Source organism: Schistocerca americana, chromosome X (assembly GCF_021461395.2).
Source record: "Schistocerca americana isolate TAMUIC-IGC-003095 chromosome X, iqSchAmer2.1, whole genome shotgun sequence".
Lineage (NCBI taxonomy): Eukaryota > Metazoa > Arthropoda > Insecta > Orthoptera > Acrididae > Schistocerca > Schistocerca americana.
Window position 1 is genome coordinate 463,554,593 of NC_060130.1, and position 23,375 is coordinate 463,577,967.

Here is a 23,375-nt window from a genome sequence, read left to right on the forward strand (position 1 = left end):
TCACGTTCACTTTGTTACGATGTTAATGGCCAGCAGTGCACTAAGTGAAGTTTCGGGACACCCTGCTGTAACTATTTACTTTTACTCCTAAATACATGCGCCAATCGAGCTCTAAGGTATCAGTATTTTCAATGATACAAGGAACGATTCTCTTTTAACGCTGAGAGTTTCTTGTGATGTTCAGTGCCACACCTGTGCTTGATCGTTAAGTACGAAGATGTGTGCGATGCAGGCTACCACGTGGCAAGTATCCCAGTGGGGGCTGGGCAGTAGTTTCATTCTGTATCGTTACGCAGTTATAAAAGTTGTATAATTAACTACTCCGTACCATATTGCAATCACTTTCGTTGTTAAAACTGTGCTTTGTATATTATGCCTTATGATATTCCAGTCCCGGCTTTGGTGCTCCATTTCGGTGAGACTGGGAGAAGAATTTATTATTAATACGTCATAAATTTGCACCGTGCTACCTTTCATGATCTCTTCTGCTATATAGCGTGTTTTCAAAAAATTACAGGCTACTGAAACCAAACTGAAGACTAATAGGAACAAGACTGATTGTACGTCTCATGTTCGGGGGTCGCCAAGCTATAATTTAGTTATTCTACAATAAAAAATAACATTAAAAATTATCTTCATGAGAGCTGCTGATCCGTTGCTCATTTTATTACCTGTTGACATTTCACATCAGATGATGTAAAACTGACGGACTGAAACCGAAATTTAATCAACTTGAATACTAGCACAAAATAAACTTCACATCTCCTAAGAGGAAAACTTTGGAAAGAGAAAAGGTTTTACTGCTGTTTATGTGCAACAGAATTTTTGCCTCGACAGTATAATAAAAGCCTGGGTGCGCGATATAAACAAGTCCAGCCGCGACAATATCTGGCTGGTATATTGAGGCCCCCGTGGACGGACTGGGGCGCAGTTATGGTGGCTGTGTTTGACTTTGCTGCTGGCTACGGAATAATGCAACGCCCGCTTGCAGAGTTGCTGCGACCGTCATATTCTGCAGCCAAGGGTTGACTAATTCAATACGTCCTCACAATTTACTTTTGTATGAGGCCTCCGTTCCAAGAGCTGGATATCAGTTTTAAGTGCTGGCGCGGACAGTTAAAGCACTTCCGGGTTACTGGCTTTGTCAAAACACAATAGTTCTTTAGCGAAGAAAAGTTAACTTTCAGGCCTTCTTTTACATTTATTTTATTAAGTCACATCAATGAAGTATATCTGTTCTAGGGTTACACAGTACAGCTTTGTTGGCGGAACATTGGTAACTCAGATGTTTCATTTTTCCCAGTTCAATGACTTGAATGCTTGCTATGGGCCTGCTGCTGATCACTTTCTGCGACTCTTTCTGTTGCGTGTAATGGAAGCTGTTACGATGACGTACATTTCGCACAATGTAACTTTACATATAGCGCAACATATATTGGGAGTGATGGAATAGAAAAAATGCCTTGCATTCGCTCCCAGCACCTCCAGTACCAAACGTGAAGCTACGTTGCGCATATAGTTCTTGGCATTCAATATACTATCACAGGCCAAACCAGTGTCTTCACTGCCTTGTTTCTCAAGAGCTGTTAGTACACATTACGTTGAAACCTGATGAAAAAGTTTTGCAGCATCTATTAACGCAAGACAAAGTATTGCCCGAATCATATGCTTTCTTGTAAAGTACGGTTGTAATACAAGTGTTCCATGTTAGGCGTTTGTCTTCCTATGCAGACATCCTGCACATAATTTCACAGAATGATTTTGTATTAGTTTCTCTCACTTCTTAATCACTTCTATTGAACCTTCATCATCACTAGCTACCACACAAACATAGTAGCGGGAATAGTAGGAACGGTCGCTTCTTAAATGCATTGTTTTAAGTGTCGTCAGTTCCAAAATCACGCTCAGTCACATGCCTAACACAGAAACATTAAATTTCGCTTTCAGTTTACAGTACGAAAGGGATTTTTCTCGACATCAATTTGCAATAGACGTCTGACAACTCGACTCCAAGTGAGAACCAGGGCTGCCATGTAACGTTAGCGGCACTCTGACCTTTGAGGCGGGGAACAAATAGCGGTCTACCTCCATCTCAGCGCAATGAATCACCTAGTGTTCGCCGCACGTACGGCCGAAGGAATCTGTAACACAATGTCTAGCTGCTGTTGCTTGTGCGGAAGTTCTGGAATAGATATTCGTCCTGCATTTATTTGTTTGGCTTATTGTTAATTTCAACTACTACACATATTACGTAAAATTATACTAGCAGGAAACATCCTGCGTTACTAGAGATTCATAATACGTCTAATGAGGAGGACCAAACTCGAAATCACAAGAAAATTGGCGGAGTGGTTAAGAACTAAGCAATACTGTCACATCAGAACCATTATCTAGTTCAAACCCGAAAACAGGATCCTCAATGAAGTGTAACACTTAGAACTTCAAGCACTTTTACTACGGATAACAATGTACAGACAGAACAGAATTGCCCCGTAAATGAAGAGTGTTGCCGTTTATATATATTTCGAATAGCGCAGAATATGCAAACATTACAAATGTAAGAAATCTCGAAAACTATCTAGAAGTGATAAATACTTAATAATGAATGTGAGCTGGTAATCAGATTTGAACTGCAGACCCGTAGCACTCCACATGGCGACGTTAACCGCTACTCTACATCGCATACAGCAGAGCACGCTGTGTTGCTCCCCCGGCCTCCTGTTTCAGAAGATCTCATTGGAGCCGATTACAGCTTGCTATATCTAGATCATGTCATTGGTCCTGTGTGTTGACAGTGCTGGAGAATCCTTGTCTCCGGTCGTGTTGTCACACCCTCTTCACTATGGCACAAAGATGGGACAAGCCTCCTGTCAAAGCGATTTTGAAGACTAAAATGGTATTCGCTTCCTAACATGCAGACATGGACGGGATTTGCTCATATTGATCCGTCCTGTATCCCCTAAATGGAACCCGCTTGGCCGCGATGTCTCTCTTGGGACTACAAAAGAACTGTATGGGCTTGTCAAGTTATCAGACGTTTTGTCAGATTCTTTGTATTCTTCGCATACTTAAATCTTATTTATTGTGTTTTTGTCAGCTATAAGTTGCTGACACGCCTCCATAAATCGCTTTGCCTTTGATGCAGTGCAATTGTAAGCACATATTCTGTCACTAGTGGCCAGCTCTGCTATTTCTTGCATCACTACGTTGGATCAGAACGTAGAAAGGCATTGTACATTTGATGTTGTCTATTTATCATTTCCTAAAACGAAAAAAACTTCACTGGCAAAAGTCATTCTCATAAATCCACCGTCTACCCGAAATTGTATGCGCGCTGCGTACGTTCATCGAGACACATAGTTTACGGTCATCTTTTCTTCTTCTTTCCCTTACCCCTTTTCCTTTTTTTATTTTTCTCTTTCCCACGACTTGAATTTCTACTTTACTTCACCCAGAATACCTAGCTGCAACAAAAAAATAATTTAAAAAAATTAAAAATCTTAATTGCTTGAGCCGACTCTCTGTAAGCTTTGCATCTCCACACATTTAATCATCAAACTAAATAATTCAGTTCATCCGATTATCCACACTTAAGAAGAAGAGTTTGAAACGTTTTTTGTAGCCTCCAATACCTGAAAAGCTTAGGGGAAGTGTCGCTTATTTTTCCTGCCTTGTTTGAGTTAGATGCATTCAAATCTCTGCCCAATTTCAACTGTAGACCAGATCTCCCGACGTCTCTATATCTTCCTGATCATCCTATTTAGTGTTATTATATAATTTTTGCACTTGTATTGCACTCCAATCCACGTTTCAGTTTCTATATACGTAGTGATGACGTTCCATTTATCCTTGTGATGTTTGTGAGTTAATCCTTATGTCGTGTATATCGATTTAGTTCTGCCTATGATCCATATGTTTCAGCTCCTGCTAACATCCTTCGCCAACGGCCTTGCCGCAGTGGTAACACGGGTTCCCGTCAGATCACCGAAGTTAAGCGCTGTCGGGCTAGGCTAGCACTTGGATGGGTGACCATCCGGTCTGCCAAGCGCTGTTGGCAAGCGGGGTGCACTCAGCCCTTGTGAGGCAAACTGAGGAGCTACTTGAATGAGAAGTGGCGGTTCCGGTCTCGAAAACTGACATACGGCCGGGAGAGCGGTGTGCTGACTACATGCCCCTCCATATCTGCATGGAGTGGGCTGTGCATGATACTGCGGCCGGTCGGTACCGTTAGGTCTTCCAAGGCCTGTTCGGACGGAGTTTAGTTTAGTTTAGCTTAGTTAACATCCTTCATAATAATTACGAATTTGTTACCGCCTGTTCATTTCGTAAGAAAACCACTTTAACACCGATGTATTTCACAGTACTAAGTTGTTTTCTTGCCCTAATAGTCCGAGTATCAGAAACTTACTCGTTTCCTTCTTCACGGCTGCGGTTATACTTTGTTCCTAGCATTTTCCGCGCGTCTACTGCTGAGCTGATTTTCTCGTTTCAGTTGTTCCTAGTGTCACACTACAGTACATAAAAGATCGATTTAGTAGTAAAATATCTCATGTTACCAACACGACGAACGAACTTCCTTTAATGAAACATAAATCGAAAATGTTATTGTGATATTTGCTTCATTGGTATTATTCTTGCTGTTGATAGAGATACTTAATAAATTTGCCAAGTCTCATTGTGTAAGCAGTACAATTTCATGCTGTCATTCGTGGCAAATTGGTCTTCGAGATTTCATAAAGCGCTGAATCTTCTTTTCTGTACACTACCTAGAACTATTGATGTAATTGCACATGGTTTTATCAACATATTTCGACTGTTAATGGTTTTTATTTCTTCAGCTGTCATATCTGGAGCCTATCATGGAAATAAAGGAAACCTAATAGAAGGGGGTCAAATATGTGGAACCACCCTTCTAACACAGAAACAGAAACGGAAACTTAAAGTAGTATGAGATAAGAGTGGTGGAAAACCTATAAGACTATGTTACGAAAATGGTGGCAGTATTGTCAGCCGCCATCTTGGATGCAACTTGCAGTTTCAAATAGAAAGGTGGTCATGCGACATATTAAACATGCAGAAAATTAAACGAGAAATGTAATGATGCCCTCTCATTTGAGCATAGCCTCATCCATTCTCGAGCAGGGACTTATATTTCTTCCTTACACGTGACTTGAAAGCGGATGGCACTACCACAAGCCGAACGCACTGAGATCATCTCGATAAGCCGGCCGGTATCGCCGTGCGGTTCTAGGCGCTCCAGTGTGGAACCGCGTGACCGCTACGGTCGCAGATTCGAATCCTGCCTCGGGCATGGATGTGTATGATGTCCTTAGGTTAGTTAGGTTTAAGTAGTTCTAAGTTCTAGAGGACTGATGACCACAATGTTAAGTCCCATAGTGCTCAGAGCCATTTGAACGATTTTTCGATATCACGTGAGAGGAGCACTCGTATTATCGCAAAGGATTTCAATCGACGCCACCTAGTCATACCGCACGTTACTCGAAGTGCGGTCATGAAACTACTCGCGAAATTCTATAAAACTGGCTCTGTCGAAGACAAACCGAATGCTGGACTATGGAAAATTGGCTACGGCTGAGGCAATACCAAGCGCTGCTCTGGCGTCGTTAAGTAAAAGTCCAGAACACAGTACACGCCGCACCTCGTAGGAAACTGAAGTCAATCGTACATTGTTGATGCTTATGCTTGCATTCTGGTACACAGATTGCATTTAAACTGCATGATGAATGAGTGAAACGGATAAAACAACCTTACAACGTGCTGAAAAACACGTGTAGCACAACATGCAGCTTGTATATGTTTTACCTCGTTGACAATGAATAAAGATATGCTCAGGTATAAGATACAATTTCTAATCTCATGTAATTCTCTAACTGTTTAACACGTCTTTCGCATCGGAAACTTCGCGGTCTGTGCGCTCGACTGTTAACCAAATGGGTTCTAGTTCGATTCCCTGCCGGTTCGGAGATTTTTCTCCCCTCGGGGTCTGGGTATTGTGTTTTCTTTACGGTCGTAATGTTCATAACTGACATTACTCTATTGGGATTGGGGTATGGGAACGCCCCAGGAGCCAAAAAAGAAATAAAAAATAAAAAAAGAGGTCATATGGCCTCCAGTCACTTTTAAAGTTACGAACTGCAACCAAGATGGTGGTTTACAGAAAGGCCGCCGTATTGCTAACAAAGCATCCCATCTCATATTACTTGAATGTGACCTTCGGTTTATTAAGTTGTACAATGCCCTGTCGAAAACGCTGTCGGTAGAAATCCGTGACAACATTGTATTAGTCAAGGACGAATAGGGAAGCCAGCCATGGCCTATTTTAAGGAAGATTTGCGTCATTTGACAAAGCTATTTAAGGTAACACCCAAAGAAGTAAAGCAGATTGTCCTGTTTCTCGTTAATATATGCAGAGAGACGGATTGGAGTGTAAGACACTGGACATGCAATCCACACTCACATTAAGGTTTCTCACTACTTACCAAAAGCACTTAAGGCAAATTCTGGAATGGATCCTTTGAAAAGGACACAGGTAAATTCTAAGTAATATGTCTGTCACCTCGACTGAAACAGATGGAGTACAAACAAAGCCTTAGCTCCAGTCTCTTTCCAGTGGTGAATGACTATGATGCCAGATAAGTAACGTTAAAGTATCAGTAAAGTAGTGAGTACATTGTATACGGAGGTGCGATACAGGGAGGTCTGCCAAACTTCCATCTATGGCAGTCATAACCTCTGAAACAGATTCAAAATATTTACCATATACGATAATTCTTTAGAGTTAGATAGTGTCACTGTTAGCCAAACATGGCGAAAAGGGTAGGTGCCCAATAAAGATACTTCAAATATCTCAGTTTTTCTTTTCCCGAAACACTTCCATACGTGGTTGCGTTGATATAATAAAATATGATTATTTTTTTTCTTTTACAGTCCAGACTACGTCTATTAGTTTTTTTATACAGTTAGTGGACAAAAATGTCGTAATATTTTCCATTTAACGTTTTGCCCATGTCAAAGAAAACGATAAAAAGTATTCCTTCCCTTTGCCATACAACACTGGCCATTCCCTCTCCGGCAGGTAAAATGGGCATTTTTTGATAGAGTACAAACAATTATGACCTAAAACAAATTTGATTAGTTTTGAAACGGTCTAAAAGTTCCCGAGATATTCAATTTTGTATTTTCTTTCTTCTAAATTCAACAAACGCGGCAAACGTGTAGCACAGTAGCTATTAAACTAGTCTTTTAAAATGAATCGTACTTGTTCTCGTGGTATGTCTATGGCATCACTGCTTTATACGTGTTTACTCGTAGATATCCCAGCACAATTATGAGCATTTTCTTCTTATTTTACCCTGTTTCACTATGTTTGGAAAGTCCTGCAGGTGGTTATTTGAACAGAGAAGTGGACCTGCATGTTAATCTCAATACCTTTATCTTAATCACAGAAAATGAAGGGGCAAACCGTTCATAGGCCCTCCACAGCCTTAGGTGAGTTTCTGTTGGTGATCAACCAACCAAACAAAGAATTTTACAGCGGCGTGGTATTTGGGCTTGTCCATCTGGACGAATCCCACGCAACACAACTAGTTTAATAAGCAGCAGAAACTGAACTACTCCGCAGTCCACATTAACACTGTACCAAGGTAACTGAGCGACATGTATCCCCTTAAACAAACCATAACTTTATTGGTGAAAGCAGCTGTTTACTAAGAAGTACAACTTTTTCCATATTGTAATGATAAACTTCCTTGGGTTGAAAGTTATAAATTAGAACTTCTGAAATAGGGCGAATTTTGGTTCGATATATCCTAACAAAGAGATGTCGTTACGTAGAGACTCCGACCGAACACTCTAAAAAATATCTACACTGTACACTGCTTCTGAAGACAGACCTGCGTGAAAGTATGTGTTACGAAATCGTTTGCAGTGTTTGCGTGGGAAACTGCACTCAGTGGCCAGAATTCGTAGGAAGGCACTGTGCACGAATCTCTCGTCGGTTCAAAATTGTTCAAATGGCTCTAAGCACTATGGACTTAACATCTGAGGTCATCAGTCCCATAGACTTATAACTACTTAAACCTAACTAACCCAAGTACATCACACACATCCATGCCCGAGGCAGGATTCGAACCTGCGACCGTAGCAGCCGTGTGGTTCCGGACTGAAGCACCTAGAACCGCTTGGCCTCTCGTCGGAAATTGAAGCGTATGCCCCGTATGGCTATAACGAGGCGAGGCTACTTTCGTTCGTCAGATACTTGGGATCATCCTTTATGATGGTTCTTCAACAATAATGAAACATGTACTATAGGAAATCGTTACACTAAACTGACACACGCGTCTGACAGTGACGTATGAGGTAGTGTAACAGCCTTATTGGCAGTCGCCCTTATACCTGGAAAGCAGTTGGGATGTTTGGAGGGATTCTTGGTGGAGGCTCGCAGGACGTAAACTGATCTTCCAGACGGCGCTGTTCCGTCTTCGGTGAATGCGCTGAATTCGGGACCGGCAACGTGCTGTCAGTGGCTGAATCTGGTGGTTATCCACAAAAACAATAACAAGGGCGTTAGTTCATGTTTATCTCTGTTTTTACTCATTTAAAATGCCCCAGTTAACTGGAAATTCATGCAATGATTCATTTTATGTGTACAAAAGGCATGAAACCAGTCGAAACTCGTCGGTACATTACTGAAGTTTATGGAGAAAACTATGTGCGAAGCATTGGTGAGGGCATTTTAAGACTTCATTTGGAAGTTCAAAGTGGGTGGACACCTGTTATCACTCAAGAATTCTTACAGAAATGCAAAAACTGAGGGACGATGATATCGATTACATTGTGTTCTGGCGTTCTAAAATTTTTACCACACGATTATGACGTCTAGATGGCCACTGAGCTGGGGTTGGATCATCAGGTGGCACATTTTTATGAGAACAGAATTCATAGGTTGAGTGTTCATTGTGATAAGGTCCTTAACACACTGACAGAAAAAAATCGCAAAGTCAAGAAAGAGTCGTGCGACATAAGCGAAAGTTGGTATGCATGTTTCTACATCTGAAAGATGATGTCTATTCATATTTCGCGCCAGTCGCATAAGAGTGGTGGTAGTAGCGCCAATATGAGGTGCAAATCATGTTTGCTTTTAATACTCGCTGTAACGATCGTGAGCGCTAGTTACCTTTGAGAGGGACATAGTGAGTTAACGTTCGTCAATAGTGCCTTAAGGCGATAAAGACGCCATTATCAGCACCTCACTGAGTTCGAACGTGGTAGTGTAATAGGGCCACAAGAAGCTGTACATTCCTTCTGCGACACTGCAGAAAGACTTGGCGTAATGTAGCCACTGTACATGACAGCTGGCAGCGGTGGTCACAAGAAAGTACAATCACAAGAAGACCGGTCTCTGGGCTGCCGAGTGGCACTATCAAGAAGGAAGACCATAGTGTTCGACGTATGGCTCTGTTTCATTGTACTGCATCTGCAGTAGCCATCTGAGTAGCGGTTGGTATCAAAGTGATACAACAAACTCTGACACATCGGTTACTTCAAGGTCAGCTCAGAGCCAGGCGCCCTGTAGAGTGCATTCCACTGACTCCAAACCACCGCCGTTTGCGACTTCAGTGGTGTCAAGCGAGAGTTCGCTGTAGGATATGGTGGAGGTCTATTGCGTTTTCTGATGGAAGTTGGTTCTGTCTCGGTGACAGTGATGACCTTGTGGTAGAAGGAAGCCAGCTGAAGACCTGCAGACAACCTGTCTGCGTGTTAGACACGCTACACCAACAAGTGGAGTTATGGTCTTGGGAGCAGTTTCGTATGACAGCAGGCACACTCTCGTCGCTATTCTACACACTCTAACTGAAAATTTGTTCGTCGGTCTGGTAAGTCAACTTGTTGTGCTGCCATTCATAAGCAGCATTGCAGGATGTCTTTTCCAACAGGATAACGCTCGCCCACGTACCGCTGTTGTAACCCAGTGTTCTCTACAGAGTGTCGACATGCTGCCTTCGACTGCTCTACGCCAGATCTGTCTCCAATAGAGCACGTAAGGGACACTTTTACACGAAAACTCTATCGTCATCGACAAAGAGCATTAACCGTCCCTGTATTGGCCGACCAACTGCAATAGGCATGGAACTCCAACTCACGAACCGACATCCGGTACCTGTAAAACACAAAGCATGTACGTTTGCATGCTTGCATTCAACATTCTGGTGGTTATGCCGATTATTAATGTACGAGGGTTGGAACTTAAATAGTGGCAACTATTTATTCACAACCGATGCAAAAGAGCCACATGTTTGCATCTGTTACTGTCGTTCAAAGTAGTCACCAGCGTTGTGTAGAACCAATTGCCAGCGACGTGGAAGGCGTAGTATACCGTTAGCAGAGCCTGTTCTGTTGATGGTGCGAATGGAGCGGTCTACTGCTTGTCGAATCTCTGGAACAGTTGTGAAGCGAATGCGACGAAGTGGTTCCTTCATCTTCGGAATCAAATCAAACTCACAAGGACTTAAGTCCGGGGAGTATGGTGGATGGTACAGTATTTCCCAGTTCCATCGACCGAACAGAGCAGCCACAGCTTGCGCTGTATGCGCCCGCGCATTGCCGTACAAAATGATGAGTGGGTTGCACAGAAAGTGTCACCGCTTCTTTCGCAAGGCTGGTAGCAGGTGATGCTCCAAAACCAACAGTAATACTGTGCATTGACGGTCTGCCGTGGAGGAACATAATGCATTAGGATAACACCATCACAGTCGTACACGAGAATCACCATAACTTTAGACCGCTCTGTTCGCACCATCAACAGAACAGGCTCTGCTAACGGTATACAACGCCTTCCACATCGCTAGCAACGAGTTCCACACAACGCTGGTGACTACTTTGAAGGACAGTAACAGATGCAGGTCTAGGGCGCTGCAGTCATGGACTTTGCGGCTGGTCCCGGCGGAGGTTCGAGTCCTCCCTGGGGCATGTGTGTGTGTGTGTGTGTGTGTGTGTGTGTGTGTGTGTGTGTGTGTTTGTCCTTAGAATAATTTAGGTTAAGTAGTGTGTACACTTAGGAAGTTAAAAGAGCTTTGGAGCACTTACGGTCAAATAAGGCAGAAGGGATAGATAACATTCCATCAGAATTTCTAAAATCATTGGGGGAAGTGGCAACAAAACGACTATTCACGTTGGTGTGCAGAACACATGAGTCTGGCGATATACCATCTGACTTTCGGAAAAGCATCATCCACACAATTCCGAAGACGGCAAGAGCTGACAAGTGCGAGAATTATCGCACAATCGCCGGCCGCGGTGGTCTCGCGGTTAAGGCGCTCAGTCCGGAACCGTGCGACTGCTACGGTCGCAGGTTCGAATCCTGCCTCGGGCATGGATGTGTGTGATGTCCTTAGGTTAGTTAGGTTTAAGTAGTTCTAAGTTCCAGGGGACTGATGACCACAGATGTTAAGTCCCATAGTGCTCAGAGCCATTTGAATCATTTTATCGAACAATCAGCTTAACAGCTCATGCATCGAAGCTGCTTACAAGAATAATATACAGAAGAATGGAAAATAAAATTGGGAATGCGCTAGGTGACGATCAGTTTGGCTTTAGGAAAAGTAAAGGGACGAGAGAGGCAATTCTGACGTTACGGCTAATAATGGAAGCAAGGCTAAAGAAAAATCAAGACACTTTCATAGGATTTGTCGACCTGGAGAAAGCGTTCGACAATATAAAATGGTGCAAGCTGTTCGAGATTCTAAAAAAGTAGGGGTAAGCTATAGGGATAGACGGGTCATATACAATATGTACAACAACCAAGAGGGAATAATAAGAGTGGACGATCAAGAACGAAGTGCTCGTATTAAGAAGGGTGTAAGACAAGGCTGTAGCCTTTCGCCCCTACTCTTCAATCTGTACATCGAGGAAGCAATGATGGAAATAAAAGAAAGGTTCAGGAGTGGAATTAAAATACAAGGTGAAAGGATATCAATGATACGATTCGCTGATGACATTGCTATCCTGAGTGAAAGTGAAGAAGAATTAAATGATCTGCTGAACGGAATGAACAGTCTAATGAGTACACAGTATGGTTTGAGAGCAAATCGGAGAAAGACGAATGTAATGAGAAGTAGTAGAAATGAGAACAGCGAGAAACTTAACAAAAAATGACACTGAGCACTATGGGACTTAACATCTATGCTCATCAGTCCCCTAAAACTTAGAACTACTTAAACCCAACTAACCTAAGGACATCACACACATCCATGCCCGAGGCAGGATTCGAACCTGCGACCGTAGCAGTCACGCGGCTCCGGACTGAGCGCCTAGAACCGCTAGACCACCGCGGCCGGCGAGAAACTTAAAATCAGGATTGATGGTCAAGAAGTCAATGAAGTTAAGGAATTCTGCTACCTAAGCAGTAAAATAACCAATGACGGACGGAGCAAGGAGGACATCAAAAGCAGACTCGCTATGGCAAAAAAGGCATTTCCGGCCAAGAGAAGTCTATTAATATCAAATACCGGCCTTAATTTGAGGAAGAAATTTCTGAGGATGTACGTCTGGAGTACAGCATTGTATGGTAGTGAAACATGGACTGTGGGAAAACCGGAACAGAAGAGAATCGAAGCATTTGAGATGTGGTGCTATAGACGAATGTTGAACATTAGGTGGACTGATAAGGTAAGGAATGAGGAGGTTCTACGCAGAATCGGAGAGGAGAGGAATATGTGGAAAACACTGATAAGGAGAAGGGACAGGATGATAGGACATCTCCTAAGACATGAGGGAATGACTTCCATGGTACTAGAGGGAGCTGTAGAGGGCAAAAACTGTAGAGGAAGACAGAGATTGGAATACGTCAAGCAAATAATTGAGGACGTAGGTGGCAAGAGCTACTCTAAGATGAAGAGGTTAGCACAGGAAAGGAATTCGTGGCGGGCCGCATCAAACCAGTCAGTAGACAAAAAAAAAAAAAAAAAAAAAAAAAAAAGCTTAGGGACCGATGACCTTAGCAGTTAAGTCCTATAAGATTTCACACACATTTGAACATTTAACAGGTGAAAACATGTAATTCTTTTGTATCGGTTGTGAATAAATAGTTGCCACTATTTAAGTTCCAACCCTCCTATTAACATTTCATATTTGAAACGTCTTATTCGCCCTTACATTAGCCTGTAATCGTACAGTGTGAATCACTTAAATGTATTACCTAGGCACAACTACCTTCAGACTATTTCCTACCGTTCCCCTCTGTAACAGTGCACGGGAAAAACGAGGACTTAAATCTTTCCGTGCGGCTCTAATTTTTTATTTTATTACCATGATCATTTCCGCCTACGTAGGTAGGCGTCAACAAAATATTTTCACATTCGGAGGAGAAAGTTGATGATTGAAATTTCGTGAAAAGATCTCGCCGCAACGAAAGATTTATTGTTTTAATGATTGCCACCCCAACTCGTGCTCCCTTTCCTTGAACTTTTTCGATGTCCTCCGTCAACCCTATTTGGCAAGGATACCATAGAGTGGATAAATTCTCCAGAAGATGGAGGAAAAACCTGGTGTTGTCAGTCTCTTAAGTATACCTGTTGTATCTTCCAAGTGTTCTGCCAACAAAGTGCAGTCTTTGGTTCGCTCATAACATTGCCCATAACACTATCTACGTAATAGCTGCGATTTAAATTGTTCGTAATTGTAATCCCTAGGCGTTTAGTTGAACAGATTACGTTTAGATTTCTATAACTTATAGTGTAAACTCAGTTTAACGGTTTCCTTTTAACGCTCGTGTGGATGCTTTCACACTTTTAATTATTTGGAGTCAATTACCACTTTTCACGCCATACAGATATCTTATGTAAATCATCTTGCTATTGGTTTTGATCTGATGAGTTTCCTAAACGGTAAACGACAGCATCATCTGCAATCAATCTGAGAGGGCTTCAGAGATTGTCTTCTAATTCGTTTATGTAAATTAGGAACAGCAAAGAGTCTACAACACTTCCTAGGGGAATGCCAGATGACACATCAGTTTTACTCGATGACTCTCCGTCATTTACTACGAACTGTGACTTTTCTGGCAGGAAATCATGAATGCAGTTGCACAACGAAACGATACTCCATAGGCATGCAATAGAGCTTATTAAATGGCTACAACCACAAAACCGATCGAGTGAGTCGGTGCAGTGGGGAACACAACATTCGCCCAGAAGGGGATCAGTTTCACTGGCTGCCCGTCGAGATGTGGGTTTCGCATACAATCTTTAAATCGCTTCACCGAGCAAGGTGGTGTAATAGTAAGACATTACATTCTCATTCACGAGGATGCCAGTTCAAATCCCTGTCAGACTATCCAAATTTTAATTTTTCTTGCTTTCCCATATCTTAAATGTTGGAATGGTCCGCATGGAAAAAGCACGATCGATTTCCAGCGCCGTTTCTCCTCAATCTGAGAGTTTGGCCCGTACTAATGTCATTAATCCCAACTGGACGTTAAACCAAAACCTTCATTTCTTCTTATAAAATTTCAGGCGAATATGGGAGTTTGTCTCCAGCGACTTTTCATATTCATCAACGTCAACGTTCCGATTCAAGTGACAAAATAGGTAATGGACGTTAAACTCGAAGCATCATAAGTTTCTAACACAACTCTAAGATTCTTTTTTTTTTTTTTTTTTTTTTTACACAACGAACGCGAACGCACTGAAGGCTCTTAATATCCCTCATCAAGTGACTGCTGAGTTAAAGGGAAAGACGAGGCTCTGAAAACGTGAAACTTTGCTAAATATCCAAGTAAACGAACACCCAGACGAAGTGCTAAAAGTGAATTAATTTTACTACAAGACAGGGAGTTCAGCCCATACGTTGAAGATAATCGTGTCCCAGAAAGCTGGTAGTAAACGTGGAAGACCAGTAGCGCCGTTGCCTCCAATTAACAAAGAGCATTAGCTATTGTTCCCCGAGGCAGCGGGCTGATGAATGCCTGTTAACCGTAAGGGCCATGCAGCTGTGCTGCGCCGTGTCGGCGTTCATTACGTGGCCCGCGTTATTAGCTGCAGTCGATATCCCCCGCCGTCAGTCGCCAGCTCCAACCAGCTAGTCTTCGATAAACGGTTAATATCGCCGCCGTCTGTACAAGCTGACGCTTGTAAAGGCTCGCACACAAGAGATTTCTCTGCTGAGGGTACTACACCGCCAGCAGCACTGAAAACGAGTAGTTCGTGGCCTACAAACGTCAGTATTAAAGTAATATATGATGAGATGACAAAAACAGCCTGACAGTTTTTTATTTAAGTTTGTATGCAATGGAAATTGGAATCTAGATGTCAGCAAGTAAATCTTCTTACTTACCCACAGAGTATTCTGAAATAAAAATAACGTCGACACAGATAAAGTACCCTCTTTAGAATTAGAGAGCTGATACGTGATGCAAAATACTGACTTTACCTTTGCTACAATTTGGTCTATTTTCGTTTTTTCGAGCTTGGGTTATAGCTTAAAGAAATAATTTCTCCCTCAGTGTGCACTATTCTTCTATGATATATTTCTGACAACGTTTCTTGCAGAACGTCCTGCTTTTCGCTACTTCACTATTTCTGCATTTTGGTTAACTTACACGAGAAAATTTTTCCCTGTCGTGTCCTATATTCTTCATATTTTCCCCTACATTCCGTCAAACTTGCAACTGAAATGTTAATACGAATTCCGCAACTAGTTTCGCTCTTCAGATACCGCTTGTATACATATAACAAACAACATATACAGTAAAATTAACGTACCGGATAAAACATTTGTCACTGTCAACGGACTTCACGCTAATACTGTGTACCACCACCTCTAACCTTCATAAGGGCCTTAATAGGAAGAGATATCGGGCTCACAAGTTTCATAACGTATGCTAGTCCCAGGTGATGCCACTAATTGCTGATTAAGTACCATGGGGCTACAAAGCTGTGGGAGTTATTTTGAAAATACATAAATGATCTGGTGGACAGGGTGAGCAGCAATCTGCGGCTGTTTGCTGATGACGTTGTGGTGCACAGGAAGCTGTCGTCGCTGAGTGACTTTAGGAGGATATAAGATGACTTACACAAAATCTAGTTCGTTTGATGAATGACAGCTAGCTCTAAACGTAGAACAATTTAAGTTAATGCAGATGAGTAGGAAAAAAACCGAAATGTTTGAATACAGCAATCATAGTGTGCTGCTTGACACAGTCGCCTGGATTAAATATCTAGGTGTAACGTTGCAAAGTGATATGAAACAGAATGAGCATGTAAGGATTGTAATAGAGAAGGTGAATGGTCGACTTCGATTTCTTGTGAGAATTTTAGGAAAGTGAGGTTCATCTGTAAAGGAGATCGTTTGTAGGACACTAGTTCGACCCATACTTGAGCACTGCTAGACTGTTTGGGGTCAGCACCAGGTCGGTTTATATGGAGACATCGAAACAATTCATAGGCGGGCTGCTGGACTTGTGACCAGTAGGTACGAATAACAAGCAACTATTACCGAGGTGCTTCGGGAACTCAAATGGTCCCATTTTTAAAAAATGAGAAAAACTTCTTTCATTCAGTAAATACTTCAGCTTTGAATCATAAGTAATAACACACGAATCATAATAAAATTAAAAAATGGAAGTTTTTATTATTTATTTCAAATGTATTTAGTAATTGTTTTATTTTTTCCCTAACAGATAACGGCAACGTGCAATAAAGTTCTCAGCAGCTTCCTTGACGTTGGTCCAGGTCTGAACTTTGTTTTCTTGTAGCATAATAAGGAAACGCTACCTCACCTCGATATATACTGGAAAACGGATGTAAAACAATAGCTTGTTTTAATAAACTCGAATAATCTTCAGATAAATTCGCCCAGAGATTACATAATGGCTGATCTATGTGATTTTGTTGTAAATTAGTCAAATAGTTTTTCATAGTCGCTTGCACGTAAGCATGCTGGGTTAGCTGTTACAGGAAACTGATTTCGAACCAATGAATTATCCTCACTAATCTTTGGGAAATACTGCAGAAGAGATTGTTCAAGTTATGGAAGTGCTCTAGAAATAGCTCAGACACTTTTTCATCTATTTAAATGTTCTTTTCAATCAAACATTCATGTAAAGTGGGAAAGCAATTAACTTTCATTAACTATATAGGATTTTCTTAAATTTCAATGACACTTAGTCCTGCATTATTTTGTACGGTAAGGATGGCCAATAACACATTATGATGTTCATAAAGCCTCAACAGTGCTTTTCCTCCGGAAAGCCAATTCACATTTGCATTTAGTTGGTCGAAAAATATAGGTTCCTAGTCAAAAGAACCCCATGAAGCACGGATCTTGCTCTCGGTAGGGTCGCTTGCGTGGCTCTGAGGTACAGATAGCCGTACCGTAGGTACAACCACAACGGAGGGCTATCTCTTGAGAGGCCAGACCAACGTGTGGTTCCTGAAGAAGGGCACCTACCTTTTCAGTAGTTACAGGGGCAACAGTCTGGATGATTCACTGCGCTGGCCTTGTAACATCAATCAAAATGGCCTTGCTCTGCTGTTACTGCGAACGACTGAAAGAAACTGGAAACTACACCTCTAATGTTTACCGAGGACATGCAGCTTTACTATATAATTAAATGATGATGGTGTCCTCTTAGGTAAAGTGATACGGAGGTAAAATAGTCCGCCATTCGTATCTCCAGGAGGGGACAACGCAGGAGGATGTCGCCATCAGAAGAAACAAAACTGGCATTCTACGGATCTGAACGTGGAATGTTAGATCCCTTAATGGGGCAGGTAGATCAGAAAATTTAAAAAGGGAAATGGGCAAGTTGAAGTTCGATGTAGTGGGAATTAATCATCTTGAAGTTGAACCTCTTTTGTCCATGTTTGCTTTAACAATATATATGTTTTTGGATTGGGTCTGCCTATAGCAAAATACAATTTTGTTTTTTATCCCAAACATGTTTCACTGCAGTTGCAGCATCATCAGTGGGCTTTTATTTTATGGCTTTTTACCACATGGTGTGGTTTTCCTGATGTGTTATGTTTTTATAGTGTCTGTTTCCTTTCGCAGTTTGTCATATTTTCTTTTTTCCTCATCTTCTTCACTGTGAAGGTCTGTTTATTAAGCTGTCACTGTTTCACTGTTTACCAGCGGTAAAACAGCTTTCTAAATGGTTTCTTACAATTATGTTTCACTGTTTTCTTAGGGAAATCGTTTTCAAGTGTACTCACAAAAGCATCACGAAATAGATTAAATTTTAAATTAGCATCAGGTTCGCTGCACATCTCATCCCAGTCTAAGTGTTGCAAGGTTTCCCTAAACTTATGAAACAATGAGTGTTATGAAACAATGTGTGTATAGTGTGTGCAGTGACTGATAGTGAGCTATGAGTGAACAATGTAACATTACATTATTTAATAAGTTATTTGTAAAAAAAAGTATTGTATACCAGGAGTAAAGCTAATGATTCTCTCTAACTAGAAGCCTATAAATATATGTGTATACAAATTAGCTTGTTTTAAATTGATCTAATTTGTAAATACTTTGACATATCCTATATCCTTGTAAAAGGAGGTCTACGAATGAATAAAGCTACTACTACTACTACTACTACTACTACTATTTTGGAGGACTGTTTTGCACTACTGTATGGAACTATGCCATGTAGTCTTACTAGCTGTGCATCATGATTAGAAAGAGGACCATTCTTAACAGGAAAAGTTTTATTTGATTTAAATTTATCTTGGTCTATGTAAACAGTGAGCTGCTTTCCTTTGCTACCCGAGTACGAAAATCAGTAACTGATGTCAAATTGAAAGGACCAGGTTAGTACTTCCAGGTCATGTTTTCTATCAGGCTCTTTCAGAAAATCTACATTGAAATCCTTACAAATAATAATTTACTTCCCTCTGTCTGACAGATAGCACTACGAAGAATTCAAGTTTTTCAGAGATAGCTGAAACTTTCCCAATAGGGACTTACACACAGCTACAGTTATAAAAATACCATTATTTAGTGTAAGCTCACAAGCACATGTTTCTATACGTTCCTCTACCCAGTTTCTTTAGTTCCTAATTTTTTCACACTATGATAAATTTTTACAGATATGGCAACTCCTCCTCTCTCCATTGTGTCTCTACTTACGTTTACTGAAATCTTGTACCCACCCACATTTACCTTTTTCCGTATCTGTGACTATATGGTGTTAAGAGATGCATAGTGCACCTATTCCACCCTCAGTTCTAAATCTTCTAAAACAACGAGAAGCTCATCTACTTTGTTTTTTAATTCCCTGATATTCTGATGCAATGTACTAACCTTACTTTTCACTGTACTTTACTGAAAATCGAGTGATGTACTAACATTATTTTTCACTGTACTTTTACGCAAATCTTGTGATACATTAACATCCCTAGTATCCACCTGTCTGAGCTTCTCATTAAGATTGATTTCATTCAACGCTGAATCACAGGACATTGATCTTAGTCAAATATGAGGTACTCCATGAGTTTTGGTGCCCCTTTAAGGACTTTGCTATGATTCCGGCCAGTTTACCATTTTATTTCCTGTTGAGATGCACGCCATGCCTTCTGAAGTCCCATCTACCAATAGCATCAAGAGAAACTAAACCTATGCCTGATAAAGTAGCTTCCCGAAGCAGTTGATCTTGCTCCATATCGACCCTCCTAACAGAGCTGTTCAGTTGTGGCTGATCATACCATATGAAAGCAGGAACCAAGTCAGCAGTTGTATTGATCATTGCAGATACTATTTTTAGCAGGTCACACTCAATATTGTAGTCCTGATCCCTATCCACACTGTTTGGTGCTCCACCCACTGTCGCAACATGACCATATTTTGTAAAATTCTTCCACAATGATCCTACATAATCTATCACTTATCTGGGACACGCTCTCTGCTTTCTGGCAGTATGTCCAAAAAATGCACTGTTTCAGTGAGCTACTGCATATATGTCTGAGAATCTTACTTGTCTGTTGGGAACAGTCATTTAGTACTCTGTCGGAAATGCCATTAATTCCATGCGAGCTTTTACTTGTGAGTGAATTTATTATTATCCTATTTACAGTAGGAGGGGTGGGCTGAATTTCAGTTTTATCATATGCCATAGGTACTGCCTCTTCCATATACAGTTTTATATTTTGTAATGAGCAGCTGTATCCTATTTCCTTTACAACACTTAAAATTTATTTTTAAAAATATTTTATATATCTGACTTTTTATTAATAAACTTCTCATTCAGTTTGATAGAAATATAGTCTTCCAACACTCACGAATATCCTGTGTCCCTTTTAATAATATACCGAATTGTTTTAACTGTATTATTAAAGATACTAACCTCAAACGTAGTGCGCGTACTTCTGGACTTCTTAATAATTTTTCTTAATACAGTGCAGTCGTTTTTATAATGTTTGACTGTTACTAGATCATTACTCCTTCTAGCTATAAGATACATATTTCCTTTTCTGTGTCCAAGAGGTTCTTATCCCTTTAGTAAGTCAATGCTTTTTAGAAGGTTTCTTACAATTATGTTTCACTGTTTTCTTAGGGAAATCGTTTTCAAGTGTACTCACAAAAGCATCACGAAATAGATTAAATTTTAAATTAGCCTGAAGTTCGCTGTGCATCTCATCCCAGTTTAACTGTTGCAAGCGCTCCCTAAAATTTACAATCGTTAAATCGTTAATCGAATGCAATATTTTGGAGGACTGTTTAGCATTACTGTATGGAGCTATGTCATATACTGTTACTAGGTGTGCAACATGATCAGGAAGATCATTCTTAACAGGGAAAGTTTTTATTTGATTAAATTTATCTTGATCTATAGAAACATTATCTATCAGTCTGTTGCTTTCCTGTACTACCCGAGTAGGAAACTCAATAACTGTTGTCAAATTGAAAGAACCATGTTAATACCCCAAGGTCATGCTTTCTGTCAGGCGCTTACAGAGAATTTACATTGAAATCCCCACTATATGTAACACCTGAACTGTGACAACTTCCTTCCCTCAAAGTTCCTCTCTTTAACGATTGCTTTCTAGCAATATATAAATTCTGCAAAATAAAAACAATTTTGTTGAAATGTCTTCTTTAAGCTTTACATAATTTGAACTGGCCAACATAGACACGAAACCCATACCTACCACAGTAGCACAAGTTTATATGCCAGCTATCTCTGCAGAAGACGAAGAAATTGATTAAATGTATGACGAGATAAAAGAAATAATTCAGATAGTGAAGGGAGACGAAAATTTAGTAGTTATGGGTGACTGGAATTCGATAGTAGGAAAAGGGAGAGAAGGACACTTAGTAGGTGAATATGGATTGGGGGTAAGAAATGAAAGAGGAAGCCGCCTGGCAGAATTTTGCACAGAGCATCAAGAATCATAAAATAAGGTTGTATATATGGAAGAAGCCTGGAGATACTGGAAGGTCTCAGATAGATTATGTAATGATAAGACAGAGATTCAGGAACCAGGTTTTAAATTGTTAGACATTTCTAGGGGCAAATGGAACTCTGACCACAATCTATTGATTATGAACTGTAGATTAAAACTGAAGAAACTGCAAAAAGGCGGGAATTTAAGGAGATGGGACCCGGATAAACTGACTAAACCAGAGGTTGTACAGAGTTTCAGGGAGAGCAAAAGGGAACAATTGACAGGAATGGGAGAAAGAAATACAGTAGAAGAAGAATGGGTAGCTTTGAGGGATGAAGTAGTGAAGGCAGCAGAGGATCAAATAGGTAAAAAGACGAGGGCTAGTAGAAATCCTTGGGTAACAGAAGAAATAGTGAACTTAACTGATGAAAGGAGAAAATATAAAAATGCAGTAAATGAAGCAGGCAAAAAGGAATACAAACGTCTCAAAAATGAGATCGACAGGAAGTGCAAAATGGCTAACCAGGGATGGCTAGATGACAAATGTAAGGATGTAGAGGCTTATCTCACTACGTATAAGATAGATACTGCCTACAGGAAAATTAAGGAGACATTTGGACAAAAGAGAACCACTAGTATGACTATCAAGAACTCAGATGGGAACCCAGTTCTAAGCAAAGAAGGAAAAGCAGAAAGGTGGAAGGCGTATATAGAGGGTCTATACAAGGGCGATGTACTTGACGACAATATTATGGAAATGGAAGAGGATGTAGATGAAGATGAAACGGCAGATATGATACTGCGTGAAGAGTTTGACAGAGCACTGAAAGACCTGAGTCGAAACAAGGCCCCGGGAGTAGACAACATTCCATTAGAACTACTGACAGCCTTGGGAGAGCCAGTCCTGACAAAACTCTACCATCTGGTGAGCAAGATGTATGAGACAGGCAGAAACTCTCAGACTTCAAGAAGAATATAATAATTCCAGTCCCAAAGAAAGTAGGTGTTGACAGATGTGAAAATTACCGAACAATCAGTTTAGTAAGTCACAGCTGCAAAATACTAACGCGAATTCTTTACAGACGACTGGAAAAACTGGTAGAAGCTGACCTTGAGGAAGACTAGTTTGGATTCCGTAGAAATATTGGAACACGTGAGACAATACTGACCCTACGACTTATCTCAGAAGAAAGATTAAGGAAAGGCAAACCTACGTTTCTAGCATTTGTGGACTTTGAGAAAGCTTTTGACAATGTTGACTGGAATACTCTCTTCCAAATTCTGAAGGTGGCAGGGGTAATATACAGGGAGCGAAAGGCTATTTACAATTTGTACAGAAACCAGACTGCAGTTATAAGAGTCGAGGGACATGAAAGAGAAGCATTGGTTGGGAAGGGAGTGAGGCAGGATTGTAGCCTATCCCTTGTGTTATTCAATCTATATATTGAGCAAGCAGTAAAGGAAACAAAAGAGAAATTCGGAGTAGGTATTAAAATCCACGGAGAAGAAATAAAAACTTTGAGGTTCACCGATGACATTGTAATTCTGTCAGAGACAGCAAAGGACTTTGAAGAGCAGTTAAACGGAATGGACAGTGTCTTGAAAGGAGGATATAAGATGAACATCAACAAATGCAAAACGAGGATAATGGAATGTAGTCGAATTAAGTCGGGTGATGCTGAGGGAATTAAATAAGGAAATGAGACACTTAAAGTTGTAAAAGAGTTTTGCTATTTGGGGAGGAAAATAACTGATGCTGGTCGAAGTAGGGAGGATATAAAATGTAGACTGGCAGTGGGAAGGAAAGTGTTTCTGAAGAAGAGAAATTCGTTAACATCGGGTATAGATTTAAGCGTCAGGCAGTCCTTTCTGAAAGTTTGTGTATGGAGTGTAGCCATGCATGGAAGTGAAACATGGACGATAAATAGTTTGGACAAGAAGAACATAGATGCTTTCGAAATGTGGTGCTACAGAAGA

General features: G+C 40.8%; 1 pseudogene; it reads left to right on the top strand.

Annotated features, from left to right (window-relative positions):
- Nucleotides 1–3,939: 3,939 nt before the first annotated feature.
- LOC124557314 lies at nucleotides 3,940–4,057 on the top strand (annotated as a pseudogene).
- Nucleotides 4,058–23,375: the final 19,318 nt, after the last annotated feature.